The following is a 19,130-nucleotide window of genomic DNA, read 5'->3' as shown; positions in this document are numbered from 1 at the left end:
CTCCCTCCACAACCATCCTCCATCCACTACCCTCCTCCATCCACTACCTTTCCCCATCCACTACCATCCTCCATCCACTAAGATCCAGCAACCACTACTATCCTCCATTCAGTACCATCCTCCCTCCACTACCATCCTCCATCCAGTACCAGCCTCCCTGCACTACCATCCTCCCTCCACTTCCATCCTCCCTCCACTGCCATCCCCAATCCACTACCATCCTCCCTCGACTACCATCCTCCATCCACTACTATCCTCCCTCCACTACCATCCTCCATCCACTACCATCCTCTATCCCCTACTATCCTCCTTCTTTTACCATCCCCCATCCACTACCATCCTCTTCCACTACCATCCTCCCTCCACTACCATCCTCCCTCCATTAACATCCTCCCTCTACTACCATCCTCCCTCCACTACCATCCTGCCTCCACAACCATCCTCCCTCCACTACCATCCAACCTCCACTACCTTCCTTCCTCCACTACAATCCCCCATCCACTAGCATTCTCCCTCCACTATCATCCCCCATCCAGTACCATCCTCCCTCAACTATCATCCCCCATCCACTACCATCCTCACTCCACAACCATCCCCCATCCACTACCATCCCCATCCACTACCATCCTCCCTCCACTACCATCACCCATCCACTACCATCCTCCATCCACTACCATCCTCCATCAATTACCATCCGCCATCCACTACCATCCCCCATCCACTCCCAACCTCCCTCCACTACCATCCTCCCTCCACTACCATTCCCCATCCACTACCATCGTCCATCCACTACCATCCTCCATCCAATACTATCCTCCCTCCACTACCATCCTACATCCACTACCTCTCTCCTTCTAATACCATCCTCCATCTACTACCATCCCCCATCTACTACCATCCTCACACCACTACCATCCTCCCTCCAAAACCATCATCCCTCAACTACCATCCTCCAACCACTACCATCCCTCATCCACTACCATCCTCCCTCCACCACCATTCTCCCTCCACTACCAGCCTCCAACCATTACCATCCTCCTGCCACTACCATTCTCCCTCCACTACCATCCCCCCACCACTACCTTCCTCCATCCACTAACATCCTCCCTCCACTACCGTCCTCCCTCCACTACCATCGTCCCTCCACTACCATCCTCCATCCACTACCATCCTCCCTCCACTTCCATCCTCCATCCACTACCATCCCCCATCCACTACTAACATCCCTCCACTACCATCCTCCCTCCACTACCATCCTCCATCCAGTACCAGCCACCCTCCACTACCATCCTCCCTCCACTACCATCCCCCATCCACTACCATCCTCCCTCCACTTCCCTCATCCATCCACTGCTATCCTCCCTCAACTACAATCCTCCATCTACTACCACCCTCCAGTTAACTACCATCCTCGATCTACTACCATCCCCAATCAACCACCATCCTCTTCCACTACCATCCTCCCTCCACTAACTTCATCCCTCCACAAACATCCTCCATCCACTACCATCCTCCCTGCACTATCATCCCACATCCACTACCATTCTCACTCCACTACCATCCCCCATCCACTACCATCCTCCCTCCACTACCATCCTCCCTCCACTACCATTCCCCATCCACTACCATCCTCCATCCACTACCATCCTCCATCCACTACTATCCTCCCTCCACTACCATCCTCCATCCACTACCACTCTCCCTCCAATACCATCCTCCATCTACTACTATCCCTCATCTACTACCATCCTCACACCAGTACCATCCTCCCTCCACTACCATCCTCCCTCCAATAGCATCCTCCAACGACTACCATCCTCCCTCCACTACCATCCTGCATCCTCTACCATCCCTCATCCACTACCATCTTCCATCCACCACCATTCTCCCTCCAATACCAGCCTCCTACCATTACCATCCTCCCTCCACTACCATCCTCCCTCCAATACCATCCCCCCTCCACTACCATCCTCCATCCACTAACATCCTCCCTCCACTACCATCCTCCCTCCGCTACCATCGTCCCTCCACTATCATCCTCCATCCACTACCATCCTCCCTCCACTTCCATCCTCCATCCACTACCATCCCCCAACCACTACCATTCTCCCACCACGACCATTCGCCCTCCACTACCATCATCCCTCCACTACCATCCACCCTCCACTACCATCCACCCTCCACTACCATCCCCCATCCACTGCCATCCTCCCTCCACTACCATCCTCCCTCCACAAACAACCTCCATCCACTACCAACCTCACTCCACTAACATCCTCCCTCCATAAAATCCCCCAAACACTACCATTCTCCCTCCACTATCATCCCCCATCCAGTACCATCCTCCCTCCACTATCATCCCACATCCACTACCATCCTCACTCCACTACCATCCCCATCCACTACCATCCACCCTCCACAACCATCCTCCCTCCACTACCATTCCCCATCCACTCCCATCCTCCATCCAGTACCATCCTCCATCCACTACTATCCTCCCTCCACTACCATCCTCCATCCACTACCACTCTCCCTCCAATACCATCCTCCATCTACTACTATCCACCATCTACTACCATCCTCACACCACTACCATCCTCCCACCACTACCATTCTCCCTCCAATAGCATCCTCCAACGACTACCATCCTCCCTCCACTACCATCCTGCATCCTCTACCATCCCTCATCCACTACCATCTTCCATCCACCACCATTCTCCCTCCACTACCAGCCTCCTACCATTACCATCCTCCCTCCACTACCTTCCTCCCTCCAATACCATCCCCCCTCCACTACCATCCTCCATCCACTAACATCCTCCCTCCACTACCATCCTCCCTCCAATAGCATCCTCCAACGACTACCATCCTCCCTCCACTACCATCCTGCATCCACTACCATCCCCCATCCACTACCATCCTCCCTCCACTTCCCTCATCCATCCACTGCTATCCTCCCTCAACTACAATCCTCCATCTACTACCACCCTCCAGTTAACTACCATCCTCGATCTACTACCATCCCCAATCAACCACCATCCTCTTCCACTACCATCCTCCCTCCACTAACTTCATCCCTCCACAAACATCCTCCATCCACTACCATCCTCCCTCCACTATCATCCCACATCCACTACCATTCTCACTCCACTACCATCCCCCATCCACTACCATCCTCCCTCCACTACCATCCTCCCTCCACTACCATTCCCCATCCACTACCATCCTCCATCCACTACCATCCTCCATCCACTATTATCCTGCCTCCACTACCATCCTCCATCCACTACCACTCTCCCTCCAATACCATCCTCCATCTACTACTATCCCTCATTTTACTACCATCCTCACACCAGTACCATCCTCCCTCCACTACCATCCTCCCTCCAATAGCATCCTCCAACGACTACCATCCTCCCTCCACTACCATCCTGCATCCTCTACCATCCCTCATCCACTACCATCTTCCATCCACCACCATTCTCCCTCCACTACCAGCCTCCTACCATTACCATCCTCCCTCCACTACGATCCTCCCTCCAATACCATCCCCCCTCCACTACCATCCTCCATCCACTAACATCCTCCCTCCACTACCATCCTCCCTCCGCTACCATCGTCCCTCCACTATCATCCTCCATCCACTACCATCCTCCCTCCACTTCCATCCTCCATCCACTACCATCCCCCAACCACTACCATTCTCCCACCACGACCATTCGCCCTCCACTACCATCATCCCTCCACTACCATCCACCCTCCACTACCATCCACCCTCCACTACCATCCCCCATCCACTGCCATCCTCCCTCCACTACCATCCTCCCTCCACAAACAACCTCCATCCACTACCAACCTCACTGCACTAACATCCTCCCTCCATACAATCCCCCAAACACTACCATTCTCCCTCCACTATCATCCCCCATCCAGTACCATCCTCCCTCCACTATCATCCCACATCCACTACCATCCTCACTCCACTACCATCCCCATCCATTACCATCCACCCTCCACTACCATCCTCCCTCCACTACCATTCCCCATCCACTCCCATCCTCCATCCAGTACCATCCTCCATCCACTACTATCCTCCCTCCACTACCATCCTCCATCCACTACCACTCTCCCTCCAATACCATCCTCCATCTACTACTATCCCCCATCTACTACCATCCTCACACCACTACCATCCTCCCACCACTACCATCCTCCCTCCACTACCATCCTCCAATGACTACCATCCTCCCTCCACTACCATTCTGCATACTCTACCATCCCTCATCCACTACCATCTTCCATCCACCACCATTCTCCCTCCACTACCAGCCTCCTACCATTACCATCCTCCCTCCACTACCATCCTCCGTCCAATACCATCCCCCTCCACTACCATCCTCAATCCACTAACATCCTCCCTCCACTACCATCCTCCCTCCACTACCATCGTCCCTCCACTATCATCCTCCATCCACTACCTTCCTCCCTCCACTTCCATCCTCCCTCCACGACCATCCTCCCTCCACAACCATCCTCCCTGCTCTACCATCCCCCATCCACTACCATAATTCCTTTACTACCATCCTCCATCCACTACCATTCTCCCTCCACTCCCATCCCCCATCCACTACAATCCACCCTCCACTACCATCCTCCATCCACTACCATTCTCCCGCCACAACCATCCTCCATCCACTATCCTCCTCCATCCAATACCATTCCCCATCCACTACCTCCTCCATCCACTACCATCCCCCATCCACTACTATCCTTCATCCAGCACCATCCTCCCTCCAATACCATCCTCCATCCACTACCATCCCCCATCCACTACCATCCTTCATCCACTACCATCCTCGCTCTACTACCATCCTCCCTCCACTACCATCCTGCCCCACTACCATCCTCTTTCCACTACCATCCCCCATCCTCAACCATCCGCCCTCCACTTCCAGCCTCCAACCAGTACCATCCTCCCTCCACTAAGTACCTCCCTCCACTACCATCCTCCCTCCACTACCATCACCACTCCACTACCATCCTCCCTCCACTACCATCCCCCATCCACTACCATCCCCCACCCACTTACATTCTCCCTCCACTCCGATCACCCATCCACTACCTTCCTCCATCCACTACCATCCTCGCTCCACTACCATCCCCCATCCACTTACATCCTCCCTCCACTACCATCCTCCCTCCACTACCATCCTTCCTCCACTACCATCCTCCCTTCTTACCATCCCCCTTCCACTTCCATCCTCCATCCACTACAATCTTCAAACCACTGCCATCCTCCCTCCACTACCTTCCTCCCTCCACTACCATCTTGCCTCCACTACCATCCTCCATCCACTACCATCCTCCCTCCACTTTTAGTCTCCAACCACTACCATCCTCCCTCCACTAACATCCTCCCTCCACTACCATCCTCCCTCCACTACCATGCCCTTCCACTGCCATCCTCCCTCCACTACCATCCCCCATCCGCTACTATCTCCCATCCACTAACATTCTCCCTCCACTACCATCACCCATCCAATACCATCCTCCATCCACTACCATCCTCCCTCCACTACCATCCCCCATCCACTTACATCCTCCCTCCGCTACCATCCTCCCTCCACTACCATCCTTCCTCCACTACCATCCTCCCTTCACTACCATCCCCCATCCACTTCCATCCTCCATCCACTACAATCTTCCAACCACTACCATCCTGCCTCCAATACCATCCTCCATCCACTACCATCCCCCATCCTATAACATCCCCCCTCCACTACCCTCTACCCACCCCTACCATCATCCATCTTCTACCATATTCCCTCAACTACCATCCCCCATCCACTACCATCTCCCATCCACTCCCATCCCAATCCACTACCATCCCCCATCCACTGCCATCCTCCCTCCACTACCATCCTCCCTCCACTACCATCCTCCCTGCTCTACCATCCCCCATCCACTACCATTCTACCTCCACTACCTTACTCCAACCTCTACCATCCTCTCTCCACTACCATCCCCCATCCACTACTATCCACCCTCCACTACCATCCTCCATCCACTACCATCCTCCCTCCACAACCATCCTCCATCCACTACCCTCCTCCATCCACTACCTTTCCCCATCCACTACCATCCTCCATCCACTAAGATCCAGCAACCACTACTATCCTCCATTCAGTACCATCCTCCCTCCACTACCATCCTCCATCCAGTACCAGCCTCCCTGCACTACCATCCTCCCTCCACTTCCATCCTCCCTCCACTGCCATCCCCAATCCACTACCATCCTCCCTCGACTACCATCCTCCATCCACTACTATCCTCCCTCCACTACCATCCTCCATCCACTACCATCCTCTATCCCCTACTATCCTCCTTCTTTTCCATCCCCCATCCACTACCATCCTCTTCCACTACCATCCTCCCTCCACTACCATCCTCCCTCCATTAACATCCTCCCTCTACTACCATCCTCCCTCCACTACCATCCTGCCTCCACAACCATCCTCCCTCCACTACCATCCAACCTCCACTACCTTCCTTCCTCCACTACAATCCCCCATCCACTAGCATTCTCCCTCCACTATCATCCCCCATCCAGTACCATCCTCCCTCAACTATCATCCCCCATCCACTACCATCCTCACTCCACAACCATCCCCCATCCACTACCATCCCCATCCACTACCATCCTCCCTCCACTACCATCACCCATCCACTACCATCCTCCATCCACTACCATCCTCCATCAATTACCATCCGCCATCCACTACCATCCCCCATCCACTCCCAACCTCCCTCCACTACCATCCTCCCTCCACTACCATTCCCCATCCACTACCATCGTCCATCCACTACCATCCTCCATCCAATACTATCCTCCCTCCACTACCATCCTACATCCACTACCTCTCTCCTTCTAATACCATCCTCCATCTACTACCATCCCCCATCTACTACCATCCTCACACCACTACCATCCTCCCTCCAAAACCATCATCCCTCAACTACCATCCTCCAACCACTACCATCCCTCATCCACTACCATCCTCCCTCCACCACCATTCTCCCTCCACTACCAGCCTCCAACCATTACCATCCTCCTGCCACTACCATTCTCCCTCCACTACCATCCCCCCACCACTACCTTCCTCCATCCACTAACATCCTCCCTCCACTACCGTCCTCCCTCCACTACCATCGTCCCTCCACTACCATTCTCCATCCACTACCATCCTCCCTCCACTTCCATCCTCCATCCACTACCATCCCCCATCCACTACTAACATCCCTCCACTACCATCCTCCCTCCACTACCATCCTCCATCCAGTACCAGCCACCCTCCACTACCATCCTCCCTCCACTACCATCCCCCATCCACTACCATCCTCCCTCCACTTCCCTCATCCATCCACTGCTATCCTCCCTCAACTACAATCCTCCATCTACTACCACCCTCCAGTTAACTACCATCCTCGATCTACTACCATCCCCAATCAACCACCATCCTCTTCCACTACCATCCTCCCTCCACTAACTTCATCCCTCCACAAACATCCTCCATCCACTACCATCCTCCCTGCACTATCATCCCACATCCACTACCATTCTCACTCCACTACCATCCCCCATCCACTACCATCCTCCCTCCACTACCATCCTCCCTCCACTACCATTCCCCATCCACTACCATCCTCCATCCACTACCATCCTCCATCCACTACTATCCTCCCTCCACTACCATCCTCCATCCACTACCACTCTCCCTCCAATACCATCCTCCATCTACTACTATCCCTCATCTACTACCATCCTCACACCAGTACCATCCTCCCTCCACTACCATCCTCCCTCCAATAGCATCCTCCAACGACTACCATCCTCCCTCCACTACCATCCTGCATCCTCTACCATCCCTCATCCACTACCATCTTCCATCCACCACCATTCTCCCTCCAATACCAGCCTCCTACCATTACCATCCTCCCTCCACTACCATCCTCCCTCCAATACCATCCCCCCTCCACTACCATCCTCCATCCACTAACATCCTCCCTCCACTACCATCCTCCCTCCGCTACCATCGTCCCTCCACTATCATCCTCCATCCACTACCATCCTCCCTCCACTTCCATCCTCCATCCACTACCATCCCCCAACCACTACCATTCTCCCACCACGACCATTCGCCCTCCACTACCATCATCCCTCCACTACCATCCACCCTCCACTACCATCCACCCTCCACTACCATCCCCCATCCACTGCCATCCTCCCTCCACTACCATCCTCCCTCCACAAACAACCTCCATCCACTACCAACCTCACTCCACTAACATCCTCCCTCCATAAAATCCCCCAAACACTACCATTCTCCCTCCACTATCATCCCCCATCCAGTACCATCCTCCCTCCACTATCATCCCACATCCACTACCATCCTCACTCCACTACCATCCCCATCCACTACCATCCACCCTCCACTACCATCCTCCCTCCACTACCATTCCCCATCCACTCCCATCCTCCATCCACTACCATCCTCCATCCACTACTATCCTCCCTCCACTACCATCCTCCATCCACTACCACTCTCCCTCCAATACCATCCTCCATCTACTACTATCCACCATCTACTACCATCCTCACACCACTACCATCCTCCCACCACTACCATTCTCCCTCCAATAGCATCCTCCAACGACTACCATCCTCCCTCCACTACCATCCTGCATCCTCTACCATCCCTCATCCACTACCATCTTCCATCCACCACCATTCTCCCTCCACTACCAGCCTCCTACCATTACCATCCTCCCTCCACTACCTTCCTCCCTCCAATACCATCCCCCCTCCACTACCATCCTCCATCCACTAACATCCTCCCTCCACTACCATCCTCCCTCCAATAGCATCCTCCAACGACTACCATCCTCCCTCCACTACCATCCTGCATCCACTACCATCCCCCATCCACTACCATCCTCCCTCCACTTCCCTCATCCATCCACTCCTATCCTCCCTCAACTACAATCCTCCATCTACTACCACCCTCCAGTTAACTACCATCCTCGATCTACTACCATCCCCAATCAACCACCATCCTCTTCCACTACCATCCTCCCTCCACTAACTTCATCCCTCCACAAACATCCTCCATCCACTACCATCCTCCCTCCACTATCATCCCACATCCACTACCATTCTCACTCCACTACCATCCCCCATCCACTACCATCCTCCCTCCACTACCATCCTCCCTCCACTACCATTCCCCATCCACTACCATCCTCCATCCACTACCATCCTCCATCCACTATTATCCTCCCTCCACTACCATCCTCCATCCACTACCACTCTCCCTCCAATACCATCCTCCATCTACTACTATCCCTCATTTTCCTACCATCCTCACACCAGTACCATCCTCCCTCCACTACCATCCTCCCTCCAATAGCATCCTCCAACGACTACCATCCTCCCTCCACTACCATCCTGCATCCTCTACCATCCCTCATCCACTACCATCTTCCATCCACCACCATTCTCCCTCCAATACCAGCCTCCTACCATTACCATCCTCCCTCCACTACCATCCTCCCTCCAATACCATCCCCCCTCCACTACCATCCTCCATCCACTAACATCCTCCCTCCACTACCATCCTCCCTCCGCTACCATCGTCCCTCCACTATCATCCTCCATCCACTACCATCCTCCCTCCACTTCCATCCTCCATCCACTACCATCCCCCAACCACTACCATTCTCCCACCACGACCATTCGCCCTCCACTACCATCATCCCTCCACTACCATCCACCCTCCACTACCATCCACCCTCCACTACCATCCCCCATCCACTGCCATCCTCCCTGCACTACCATCCTCCCTCCACAAACAACCTCCATCCACTACCAACCTCACTCCACTAACATCCTCCCTGCATACAATCCCCCAAACACTACCATTCTCCCTCCACTATCATCCCCCATCCAGTACCATCCTCCCTCCACTATCATCCCACATCCACTACCATCCTCACTCCACTACCATCCCCATCCACTACCATCCACCCTCCACTACCATTCTCCCTCCACTACCATTCCCCATCCACTCCCATCCTCCATCCACTACCATCCTCCATCCACTACTATCCTCCCTCCACTACCATCCTCCATCCACTACCACTCTCCCTCCAATACCATCCTCCATCTACTACTATCCCCCATCTACTACCATCCTCACACCACTACCATCCTCCCACCACTACCATTCTCCCTCCAATAGCATCCTCCAACGACTACCATCCTCCCTCCACTACCATCCTGCATCCTCTACCATCCCTCATCCACTACCATCTTCCATCCACCACCATTCTCCCTCCACTACCAGCCTCCTACCATTACCATCCTCCCTCCACTACCTTCCTCCCTCCAATACCATCCCCCCTCCACTACCATCCTCCATCCACTAACATCCTCCCTCCACTACCATCCTCCCTCCAATAGCATCCTCCAACGACTACCATCCTCCCTCCACTACCATCCTGCATCCTCTACCATCCCTCATCCACTACCATCTTCCATCCACCACCATTCTCCCTCCACTACCAGCCTCCTACCATTACCATCCTCCCTCCACTACCTTCCTCCCTCCAATACCATCCTCCATCCACTACCATCCTCCATCAATTACCATCCGCCATCCACTACCATCCCCCATCCACTCCCAACCTCCCTCCACTACCATCCTCCCTCCACTACCATTCCCCATCCACTACCATCCTCCCTCCACTACCATCCTACATCCACTACCTCTCTCCTTCTAATACCATCCTCCAGCTACTACCATCCCCCATCTACTACCATCCTCACACCACTACCATCCTCCCTCCAAAACCATCATCCCTCAACTACCATCCTCCAACCACTACCATCCCTCATCCACTACCATCCTCCCTCCACCACCATTCTCCCTCCACTACCAGTCTCCTACCATTACCATCCTCCTGCCACTACCATTCTCCCTCCACTACCATCCCCCCTCCACTACCTTCCTCCATCCACTAACATCCTCCCTCCACTACCATCCTCCCTCCACTACCATCGTCCCTCCACTACCATCCTCCATCCACTACCATCCTCCCTCAACTTCCATCCTCCATCCACTACCATCCCCCATCCACTACTAACATCCCTCCACTACCATCCTCCCTCCACTACCATCCTCCATCCAGTACCAGCCACCCTCCACTACCATCCTCCCTCCACTACCATCCCCCATCCACTACCATCCTCCCTCCACTTCCCTCATCCATCCACTGCTATCCTCCCTCAACTACAATCCTCCATCTACTACCACCCTCCAGTTAACTACCATCCTCGATCTACTACCATCCCCAATCAACCACCATCCTCTTCCACTACCATCATCCCTCCACTAACTTCATCCCTCCACAAACATCCTCCATCCACTACCATCCTCCCTGCACTATCATCCCACATCCACTACCATTCTCACTCCACTACCATCCCCCATCCACTACCATCCTCCCTCCACTTCCATCCTCCATCCACTACCATCCCCCAACCACTACCATGCTCCCACCACGACCATTCGCCCTCCACTACCATCATCCCTCCACTACCATCCACCCTCCACTACCATCCACCCTCCACTACCATCCCCCATCCACTGCCATCCTCCCTCCACTACCATCCTCCCTCCACAAACAACCTCCATCCACTACCAACCTCACTCCACTAACATCCTCCCTCCATACAATCCCCCAAACACTACCATTCTCCCTCCACTATCATCCCCCATCCAGTACCATCCTCCCTCCACTATCATCCCACATCCACTATCATCCTCACTCCACTACCATCCCCATCCACTACCATCCACCCTCCACTACCATCCTCCCTCCACTACCATTCCCCATCCACTCCCATCCTCCATCCACTACCATCCTCCATCCACTACTATCCTCCCTCCACTACCATCCTCCATCCACTACCACTCTCCCTCCAATACCATCCTCCATCTACTACTATCCCCCATCTACTACCATCCTCACACCACTACCATCCTCCCACCACTACCATTCTCCCTCCAATAGCATCCTCCAACGACTACCATCCTCCCTCCACTACCATCCTGCATCCTCTACCATCCCTCATCCACTACCATCTTCCATCCACCACCATTCTCCCTCCACTACCAGCCTCCTACCATTACCATCCTCCCTCCACTACCTCCCTCCCTCCAATACCATCCCCCCTCCACTACCATCCTCCATCCACTAACATCCTCCCTCCACTTCCATCCTCCCTCCACGACCATCCTCCCTCCACAACCATCCTCCCTGCTCTACCATCCCCCATCCACTACCATAATTCCGTTACTACCATCCTCCATCCACTACCATTCTCCCTCCACTCCCATCCCCCATCCACTACGATCCACCGTCCACTACCATCCTCCATCCACTACCATTCTCCCGCCACAACCATCCTCTATCCACTATCCTCCTCCATCCAATACCATTCCCCATCCACTACCTCCTCCATCCACTACCATCCCCCATCCACTACTATCCTTCTTCCAGCACCATCCTCCCTCCAATACCATCCTCCATCCACTACCATCCCCCATCCACTACCATCCACCCTCCACTTCCAGCCTCCAACCACTACCATCCTCCCTCCACTACCATCCCCCATCCACTACCATCCCCCATCCAGTTACATTCTCCCTCCACTACCATCACCCATCCACTACCATCCTCCCTCCACTACCATCCCCCATCCACTTACATCCTCCCTCCACTAACATCCTCCCTCCACTACCATCCTTCCTCCACTAACATCACCCATCCACTACCATCCCCCATCCAATAACATCGCCCTTCCACTACCCTCTTCCCTCCCCTACCATCTTCCATCCACTACCATCCCCCATCCAGTTACATTCTCCCTCCACTACCATCACCGATCCACTACCATCCTCCCTCCACTACCATCCCCCATCCACTTCCATCCTCCATCCACTACAATCTTCCAACCACTACCATCCTCCCTCCACTAACATCTTCCATCCACTACCATCCCCCATCCAATAACATCCCCCTTCCACTACCCTCTTCCCTCCCCTACCATCTTCCATCCACTACCATATTCCCTCTACTACCATGCTCCATCCACTACCATCCCCCATCCACTTCCAACCTCCCTCCACTACCATCACCATTCCACTACCATCCTCCATCCACTACTCTCCTCCCTCCAATACCATCCTCCATCCACTACCGCCCTCCATCCACTACCATCCTCCATCTACTACCATCCACCATCCACTACCTTTCTCCCTCCACTACCATACTCCCTCCACTACCATCCTCCAGCCACTACCATCCAACAGCCACTACCATCCTCCAGCCACTACCATCCTCCCTCCACTACCATCCTCCATCCACTACCATCCCCCATCCACTACCATCCTACCTCCACTACCGTCCTCCGTCCACTACCATCCTCCAACCACTACCATCCTCCCTCCACTACCATCCTCCCTCCAATACCATCCTCCCTCCTCTACCATCCCCACTCCACTTCCAACCTCCCTCCACTACCATCCCCCATCCACTACCATTCCCCATCCACTACAATTCTCCCTCCAATATCAAACCTCATCCAATACCTTCCTGCCTCCACTATCATCCCCCATCCAATAACATCCTCCCTCCAGTACCATCCCCCATCCACTACCATCCCCCAAAACCTACCATCGTCCCTCCACTACCATACTCCCTCCACTACCATCCTCCCACCACTACCATCGTCCCTGCACTATCATCCTCCATCCACTACCATCCTCCCTCCACTTCCATCCTCCATCCACTACCATCCCCCAACCACTACCATTCTCCCTCCACTACCATTCGCCCTCCACTACCATCCACCCTCCACTACCATCCACCCTCCACTACCATCCACCCTCCACTACCATCCCCCATCCACTGCCATCCTCCCTCCACTACCATCCTCCCTCCACAACCATCCTCCCTGCTCTACCATCCTCCATCCACTACCATAATTCCTTTACTACCATACTCCATCCACTACCATCCTCCCTCCACTACCATCCCCCATCCACTACGATCAACCCTCCACTACCATCCTCCATCCACTACCATTCTCCCTCCACAACCATCCTCCATCCACTACCCTCCTCCATCCAATACCATTCCCAATCCACTACCATCCTCCATCCACTACCATCCCCCATCCACTACTATCCTTCATCCAGTACCATCCTCCCTCCACTACCATCCTCCATCCAGTACCAGCCTCCCTGCACTACCATCCTCCCTCCACTACCATCCTCCCTCCACTGCCATCCACCATCCACTACCATCCTCCCTCCACTACCATTCTCCGTCCACTACTATCCTCCCTCCAATACCAAACTCCATCCACTACCATCCTCCATCCACTACTAACCTCCTTCTTCTACCATCCCCCATCCACTACCATACTCTTCCACTATCATCCTCCCTCCACTACCATCCTCCCTCTACTACCATCCTCCCTCCACTACCATCCTGCCTCCACTACCTTCCCCATCCACTACCATCCTCATTCCACTACCATCCTCCATCCACTACTCTCCTCCCGCCAATACCATCCTCCATCCACTACCACCCTCCATCCACTACCATCCTCCATCTACTACCATCCACCATCCACTACCATTCTCCCTCCACTACCATCCTCCCTCCACTACCATCCTCCAGCCACTACCATCCTCCCTCCACTACCATCCTCCCTCCACTACCATCCTCCATCCACTACCATCCCCCATCCACTACCATCCTGCCTCCACTACCATCCTCCGTCCACTACCATCCTCCAACCACTACCATCCTCCCTCCACTACCATCCTCCCTCCAATACCATCCTCCCTCCTCTACCATCCCCCCTCCACTTCCAACCTCCCTCCACTACCATCCCCCATCCACTACCATCCCCCATCCACTACAATTCTCACTCCACTATCAAACCTCATCCACTACCTTCCTGCCTCCACTATCATCCCCCATCCAATAACATCACCCATCCACTACCATCCCCCAAAAACTACCATCCTCCCTCCACTACCATCCTCCCTCCACTACCATCCTCCCTCCACTACCATCGTCCCTCCACTATCATCCTCCATCCACTACCATCCTCCCTCCACTTCCATCCTCCATCCACTACCATCCCTCAACCACTACCATTCTCCCTCCACTACCATTCGCCCTCCACTACCATCCTCCCTCCACTACCATCCACCCTCCACTACCATCCACCCTCCACTACCATCCCCCATCCACTGCCATCCTCCCTCCACTACCATCCTCCCTGCTCTACCATCCCCCATCCACTACCATAATTCCTTTACTACCATACTCCATCCACTACCATCCTCCCTCCACTACCATCCCCCATCCACAATGATCAACCCTCCACTACCATCCTCCATCCACTACCATTCTCCCTCCACAACCATCCTCCATCCAATACCCTCCTCCATCCAATACCATTCCCCATCCACTACCATCCTCCATCCATTACCATCCCCCATCCACTACTATCCTTCATCCAGTACAATCCTCCCTCCACTACCATCCTCCATCCACTACCATTCTCCGTCCACTATTATCCTCCCTCCACTACCATCCTTCCTCCACTAACTTCACCCATCCACTACCATCCCCCATCCAATAACATCGCCCTTCCACTACCCTCCTCCCTCCCCTACCATCTTCCATCCACTACCATCCCCCATCCAGTTACATTCTCCCTCCACTACCATCACCGATCCACTACCATCCTCCCTCCACTACCATCCCCCATCCACTTCCATCCTCCATCCACTACAATCTTCCAACCACTACCATCCTCCCTCCACTAACATCTTCCATCCACTACCATCCCCCATCCAATAACATCCCCCTTCCACTACCCTCTTCCCTCCCCTACCATCTTCCATCCACTACCATATTCCCTCTACTACCATGCTCCATCCACTACCATCCCCCATCCACTTCCAACCTCCCTCCACTACCATCACCATTCCACTACCATCCTCCATCCACTACTCTCCTCCCTCCAATACCATCCTCCATCCACTACCGCCCTCCATCCACTACCATCCTCCATCTACTACCATCCACCATCCACTACCTTTCTCCCTCCACTACCATACTCCCTCCACTACCATCCTCCAGCCACTACCATCCAACAGCCACTACCATCCTCCAGCCACTACCATCCTCCCTCCACTACCATCCTCCATCCACTACCATCCCCCATCCACTACCATCCTACCTCCACTACCGTCCTCCGTCCACTACCATCCTCCAACCACTACCATCCTCCCTCCACTACCATCCTCCCTCCAATACCATCCTCCCTCCTCTACCATCCCCACTCCACTTCCAACCTCCCTCCACTACCATCCCCCATCCACTACCATTCCCCATCCACTACAATTCTCCCTCCAATATCAAACCTCATCCAATACCTTCCTGCCTCCACTATCATCCCCCATCCAATAACATCCTCCCTCCAGTACCATCCCCCATCCACTACCATCCCCCAAAACCTACCATCGTCCCTCCACTACCATACTCCCTCCACTACCATCCTCCCACCACTACCATCGTCCCTGCACTATCATCCTCCATCCACTACCATCCTCCCTCCACTTCCATCCTCCATCCACTACCATCCCCCAACCACTACCATTCTCCCTCCACTACCATTCGCCCTCCACTACCATCCTCCCTCCACTACCATCCACCCTCCACTACCATCCACCCTCCACTACCATCCCCCATCCACTGCCATCCTCCCTCCACTACCATCCTCCCTCCACAACCATCCTCCCTGCTCTACCATCCTCCATCCACTACCATAATTCCTTTACTACCATACTCCATCCACTACCATCCTCCCTCCACTACCATCCCCCATCCACTACGATCAACCCTCCACTACCATCCTCCATCCACTACCATTCTCCCTCCACAACCATCCTCCATCCACTACCCTCCTCCATCCAATACCATTCCCAATCCACTACCATCCTCCATCCACTACCATCCCCCATCCACTACTATCCTTCATCCAGTACCATCCTCCCTCCACTACCATCCTCCATCCAGTACCAGCCTCCCTGCACTACCATCCTCCCTCCACTACCATCCTCCCTCCACTGCCATCCACCATCCACTACCATCCTCCCTCCACTACCATTCTCCGTCCACTACTATCCTCCCTCCAATACCATCCTCCATCCACTACCATCCTCCATCCACTACTAACCTCCTTCTTCTACCATCCCCCATCCACTACCATACTCTTCCACTATCATCCTCCCTCCACTACCATCCTCCCTCTACTACCATCCTCCCTCCACTACCATCCTGCCTCCACTACCTTCCCCATCCACTACCATCCTCATTCCACTACCATCCTCCATCCACTACTCTCCTCCCTCCAATACCATCCTCCATCCACTACCACCCTCCATCCACTACCATCCTCCATCTACTACCATCCACCATCCACTACCATTCTCCCTCCACTACCATCCTCCCTCCACTACCATCCTCCAGCCACTACCATCCTCCCTCCACTACCATCCTCCCTCCACTACCATCCTCCATCCACTACCATCCCCTATCCACTACCATCCTGCCTCCACTACCATCCTCCGTCCACTACCATCCTCCAACCACTACCATCCTCCCTCCACTACCATCCTCCCTCCAATACCATCCTCCCTCCTCTACCATCCCCCCTCCACTTCCAACCTCCCTCCACTACCATTCCCCATCCACTACCATCCCCCATCCACTACAATTCTCACTCCACTATCAAACCTCATCCACTACCTTCCTGCCTCCACTATCATCCCCCATCCAATAACATCCTCCCTCCACTACCATCACCCATCCACTACCATCCCCCAAAAACTACCATCCTCCCTCCACTACCATCCTCCCTCCACTACCATCCTCCCTCCACTACCATCGTCCCTCCACTATCATCCTCCATCCACTACCATCCTCCCTCCACTTCCATCCTCCATCCACTACCATCCCTCAACCACTACCATTCTCCCTCCACTACCATTCGCCCTCCACTACCATCCTCCCTCCACTACCATCCACCCTCCACTACCATCCACCCTCCACTACCATCCCCCATCCACTGCCATCCTCCCTCCACTACCATCCTCCCTCCACAACCATCCTCCCTGCTCTACCATCCCCCATCCACTACCATAATTCCTTTACTACCATACTCCATCCACTACCATCCTCCCTCCACTACCATCCCCCATCCACAATGATCAACCCTCCACTACCATCCTCCATCCACTACCATTCTCCCTCCACAACCATCCTCCATCCAATACCCTCCTCCATCCAATACCATTCCCCATCCACTACCATCCTCCATCCATTACCATCCCCCATCCACTACTATCCTTCATCCAGTACAATCCTCCCTCCACTACCATCCTCCATCCAGTACCAGCCTCCCTGCACTACCATCCTCCCTCCACTACCATCCTCCCTCCACTACCATTCTCCGTCCACTACTATCCTCCCTCCACTGCCATCCTCCATCCACTACCATCCTCCATCCACTACTGTCCTCCTTCTTCTACCATCCCCCATCCACTACCATACTCTTCCACTATCATCCTCCCTCCACTACCATCCTCCCTCTACTACCATCCTCCCTCCACTACCATCCTGCCTCCACTACCATCCTCCATCCACTACCATCCCCCATCCACTACCATCCACCCTCCACTTCCAGCCTCCAACCACTACATTCCTCCCTCCAATAACATCCTCCCTCCACTACCATCCTCCCACCACTACCATCCCTGCTCCACTACCATCCTCCCATCACTACCATCCCCCATCCACTACCATCCCCCATCCACTTACATTCTCCCTCCACTACCTTCACCCATCCACTTACATCCTCCCTCCACTACCATCCTCCCTCCACTACCATCCTTCCTCCACTACCATCCTCCCTTCACTAC

The sequence above is a fragment of the Carcharodon carcharias genome, chromosome 2, assembly GCF_017639515.1.
Source record: "Carcharodon carcharias isolate sCarCar2 chromosome 2, sCarCar2.pri, whole genome shotgun sequence".
Classification (NCBI taxonomy): Eukaryota; Metazoa; Chordata; class Chondrichthyes; order Lamniformes; family Lamnidae; genus Carcharodon; species Carcharodon carcharias.
This window is presented reverse-complemented; position numbering follows the sequence as displayed.